Source organism: Mus caroli, chromosome 2, assembly GCF_900094665.2.
Source record: "Mus caroli chromosome 2, CAROLI_EIJ_v1.1, whole genome shotgun sequence".
In the NCBI taxonomy this organism is placed as follows: domain Eukaryota; kingdom Metazoa; phylum Chordata; class Mammalia; order Rodentia; family Muridae; genus Mus; species Mus caroli.
The window spans coordinates 42,140,872-42,146,208 of NC_034571.1; the positions used below are offsets into that span (position 1 = coordinate 42,140,872).

Genomic DNA, 5,337 nt, shown 5'->3' on the forward strand with positions numbered 1-5,337 from the left:
AACTTGGTCAGCCTGCTGGATCTCTTGCTCTCATACCCTTTGTGCTGGCTCACCAGCAATCCCTACTACCAGGACGATTCTGCTGCCTAATCAAGGTGAAGGACCTGAACTCCACTGAGTACTGCAGCTGGTGAGGGACATGGCCAATTCTCCCATTCTCATGAACATGTGGTCAGCACTCCTGCCTGCCATAGATGGTGAGGGAGGGAGGACTTGATCTTCCTCATCTGTGCCTAGCAGACAGGAGGCAGTAATAGCTCTCACATTTTTATACCATTGGGCCAGCTTACTCATTACCATCATGTTCCGTTCTACTGTGTTGCCCAGGGGAGCTGTAGGTCATGCTACAGGTGTTGCAGCAGGTGAAGGGCAGGGAGAGCTCTTCTGTTCTCGTGACCTCAGGTCCAGCTTTACTGACTACTATAGGTGGCAAGTGGTGGGGAAGAGTGTCATCTCTTTTTTCACCCATGTCATTGCATGCTAGACAAGTGGTGGGGCCAACTCTCCCATGCTCATGCACTCTGGGCTGGATGGCCCATGCCCCTATTACCAGCGTCAGCTCCTCTTTCCTGCCCAGGCAAAGTACAAGGCCTGCTCTCATGAGTGCTGCAGCCAATAAAGTTCAGGGCCAGCTTTCCTGCTTTTATGAAAACAGGGCCATGTCTACTGCTTTACACAGGTGACAAGGAGCAAGGTGAAGAAGGCTATCTCTCCCTCGTCCTTATCACCACACAAAAGAAGGGGTGTAGGGCCCAGGTCTCCCACACTCTTATCCTTGATAGTTGGCTCACCCACAACTTCTGCAATGTGCAGGGCCACCCTCTCAAGTACTACAGTTAGTTAGGGGCAGGATCAGGGCTCCTGCTTTCCTGACCCCAGAGCCAGCTCTCCCAGGTGCTCAGGTAATGGATGGGTCCAGTTCTGCACAGTCCTCAGACATCAACTTGTCCCCCAGCAGGAGACCAGACTAGAGACATTTGTCTGGACTTTGGTGGTAATAGATCCTTGCTGCAGCAGGGCCATAGACTCAGACTTGACCCCTGGTGGCAGCACAGCCAGAACCCTACCACATCACCAATTACTCACATTGGGCAGTTCCTCCCTATCCTTGAGTCTACTGTTCTGCCTCTCTTAATTGTGCCTAAACCCTATATTTTTCTCTTCCATTTCTCTACCACTTACTTGCTTTGAGTGTTCAGGGTCATCTCAGAATTGGTCTCAAGTGTGCTATGTCTAGCGAATGCATTATGGGACTGAACAGAGGTAATCTTGAGTGTGAGGCAGTGGGAAGTGTCACCAGACAGAAGAACTGGTAAGGTAGTAGCATAGTTCAGAACCTCAGATTGTTTGTATATGCTTGTCCCTGGGAGTGGCACTTGTTAGGAGGTGTGGTCTTGTTGGAATAGGTGTATCATCATGGGTGTAGGCTTTAATACCCTTGTCCTAGTTGCCTTGGAGCCAGTCTTTTCCTAGAAGCCTTCAGATGAAGATGGAGAACTCTAGCTCCTCCACCCCCATGTATGCCTGGGCATTGCCATGCTCCCAACTAGATAATAATAGACTGAACCTCTAAGCCTGTAAGCAAAGCCCAACTGAATGTTGTCCTTTTTTAAGAGTTGCTTTGGTCATGGTGTCTGTTCATAGCAGTAAAACCTTAACTAAGATATCTGATAAAATTTATAACTGAGAACATCAGAGCTCAGACAAGTTCCCAACCAGATTCCTGTCCTGGAGCATGTGACCACTACACCCCACTAAGAGGACGATTACACCCAGTCATACCTTAGAGCCTAGACTCTTCCATGCTAATGAGGTATTTAGGGGCCCCTAAGAATTTATCCAATGAGCATCCCTTCCTAGGTATTCCTTTCTGCAAAACGTGTCATCTCTGGTTTCTGCCCACTAAGTCATATGCTTCCTCATCTGCCATGAATAAGACTCAGACTCAAAATATATTTACATATACCTTGACCATATAGCTAGAGTCTCCAATGATTAGAACCATCACTTAAAATAACCCTTTTAATCCACGTGGCTGGTTACCTGTGCTGAAGTACTGTATATCTATCATCCCTTCACATCTTCTCCGGTGAATCTCCCTGCTCTTGACTGTATCCTAGTATCCTCACTGACTCCTGAATGTCCCACCTCGAGTCCCTGCCTAAGCTTTTAAATTGACAGGTCATGGTTCTATACAATACACAAGATATTCCCTCTACACTGAGTAGAGTCCAATTGGTGATCATCACAGACTAGTTCCCTGTCCAGGATCCATGGTGCCATGGTTCTCTCTTCTCACCTGGCCAGTCTGAATGGCCCCATGACAGAGTCTGTCTCTGGGTCGATCCCACTCCGGGATTTCAAACCCAGGGCAGGTTTCAAGTCTCTGGACTAAATTTGTAGACTCTAGTTCTTAAATACTCCCTGTTCCTGGGAGTCATAAGGGCCTGCATGGCTAGACTGGTGGTTGTCTCAGGCTAGCTTTTTATCAAGGGAATGTTGGCCTACTAATCATTCAGACGTTCATTGGTTGTGGGATAGTGGACCTTGCCAGGAAGCTTTGTAAGGTAGAGTGAGTCTGAGTCCATGGCACCCAGCCATCCACCTAAGATGGTAGGCAGCTCCCTGCTCCCTGCCTCTTTGTGGGCCTGTGTCCCACTGATCCTTCATTCCCCACTCCTCTGTGTGGTACTCCAGTGGTGACTAGATGTTTGGGAGTTAGGGACTCCCAACTTTGGCCACTCCCACCTTAGACTGTATTCTCCCACCCCCTCAGCAAGAAGTGTCTCAGTGCGTCCCATCACAGGAGTATAGGGAGTCACAGTCAAGCATTGTCTGAGTTTTGCTTCCCGATCCGTGTGTCTCACATCCCAGCAGTGGGGCAGATGGCAGACACAAAATTGGTGAGAACACTAAATGTAGATGTAGTGTCTGTCTTCTCTGCTACCTACTGACATACATGTGACACAGCAGCCATACCTGCAATGCTTCCAGGGGCAAGAGAGTTGTCTCTTTATAGTGATGAAGTGATCAGCTAGATGAGGGGCATGGTTTCTTGCCCCAAAGCAGGCGTGGAGATAGGGCAATAGCTAGCTTTATTGTTATCTCAGCAACTTAGATTACCATGGTTTGAGCACTCTCCACCTCAGCAGTCCCAAGCCCATTTCTCTGGTGGCACAGTTTAGGTGCATCACACAGATCCAGACCTTCATGCTCTTTGGATGGTTGTTTAATCTCTCTGAACCCCCACGAGCCTAGGTTACTTGACTTTGTAAATTTGACCACTCCAGCTTGCTCACTTCTATTCCCCACTCTTCCACAACACTCCCTGAGCTCCACCTGATGCCCAGCTATGGGTCTGTGCATCTGTTTACATCAGTTGCTGGATGAAGACTCTTAGGATACAGTTCACTAGGATCCTATCTGGAAACATTGAAGGGTATTACAATAGTGTTAGAGGTTGTTTCTCTTCTATGAGATGGGTATCAAGTTGGAGCATTCATTGGTTGGGAGTTCTTTCAGTCCTTGCTTCAACTTTATCCCTGTGTATCTTGTAGGCAGGGCAAATTTGGGGTTGAAAGTTTTGTGGGTGGATTAATGTCCCCCTCCTTCCACCTGCTGGCTAGAGGAGGTGGCCATTTCAGTCTCTAAATCCCTGGCTGGTAGAAATCTCAGGTAGTGTGATGCCCATTGACTCTCTATAACTACAGGCTGTCCCTGGAGCTCCATTGTCAGGCCACTTCTCTGCCAGCCTCCTTTAGGCATGCCCAACAAGGAACAATCAGTTTAGATCTCTTCCTCACCTCCATTCCCTTGCCTAGCAACCATGAGCGAGCACCCAATTCGCTCTAGAGCTCTAGTTTTCTGCCAACTACTCTACTGGTCTCTATAAGGTCAGTCAATAAAGAAACATCCAGGTTTGATTCCTGGGGAATGCTTGGCTGCCTGTAGCTGTCCTGAGCTAGCATTAGATTGAGGATTTAGTCCTGAGCTTCAATGTCTGGTCATTACTCTTCTGGCCTCTATCGGGCCCACCAAACAAGGAACACCCAGGACAGCTACAACAAGAACATCCAGCCCAAGATTGCCCACCATATGCCTTCTACATAGGGAACATCCAGATTTGGACTGCCTTCCTAATACCTGCTATTCCAGGTATATGCTGGAAAAATCAAATGGCTAAGGGCCAGGGTAAGATCACAATCAAGAAGAGTCAGAGCAACATGACACCTTCAAAGAAAAATTATCCCACTACAGCAAGCCCTGAATATCCTACTACAAATGAAGTGAATGAAAATGACCTTAAATACAAACTTATAAAGACAATATAGTTCCTTAAAGATGAAATAAATATATTACTCAAAGAAATACATTGAAATACAATCAAAAGCATAGAAGGAAACTAATAATTCCCTTAAAGATATACAAATAAATACAGTTAAGCAGGTGAAAGAAATGAATAAAACTGTTCAAGAATTGAAAATTGAAATACTAACAATAAAAAAAAAAACACATCTGAGGAAATCCCGGAGATAGAAAGCTTAGGAAAGAAAACAGGAACAACAGACACAGGCATCACAAACAGAATACAAGAAATAGAAGGAGAATCTCAAGTGTAAAAGCTAAGATAGAAGAAACTGATACAACAGCCAAAGGAAATGTTAAATCTAAAAAGTTCCTGACATAAAATATCCAGAAAATCTAGAATACTATGAAAATACCTAACTTAAGAATAATAGGAATAGAAGAAGGTAAAAAAAGTCCCAGCTCCAAGGAATAGAATTTTTTTCAGTAAAATCATAGAAGAAAAATTTCCCAACCTAAGGAACAAGATGCCTACAAACATACAATAACTTCAAAAGAACACTAATTAAATTGGACCTGAAAAGAAAAATTTCCTGCCATATAACAATCAAAACACAAAAACCCACAAAACAAAAAATAATATTAAACATTGCAAGGGAAATAAAGCCAAGTAACATACAAAGGTAGACCTATCAGCATTATACCCAAATTTATAACAGCGATTTTAAATCTACTAGGACCCGGAAAGATGTCTTACAGCCTTTAAGAATGTACAGATACCAACCTGGACTTCTATACTTAGAAAACCTTTCATATGTTCTTGTAGCTAGTCATTTGTCCTTCTCTAGAATTCTGAGGGTTGGGTAAACCATCCAAAGCTCAGCTGATTTAATGGTGTATTAGCTACTTTTATGTTGCTGGGATAAAATACTAAGGCACTTACAGAAGGAAGAGTTTTTCTTGTCTTATATTTCTGGAAGAATGAGCTCATCATGGAGAAGAGACTTAGCAGCCAGCAGCATGCATGCCAAC

The 5,337-nt window shown here is 44.8% G+C and overlaps 1 pseudogene; it reads right to left on the reverse strand.

Moving 5' to 3' along the window:
- Nucleotides 1-2,884: 2,884 nt before the first annotated feature.
- Nucleotides 2,885-3,001, reverse strand: LOC115030523 (annotated as a pseudogene).
- Nucleotides 3,002-5,337: the final 2,336 nt, after the last annotated feature.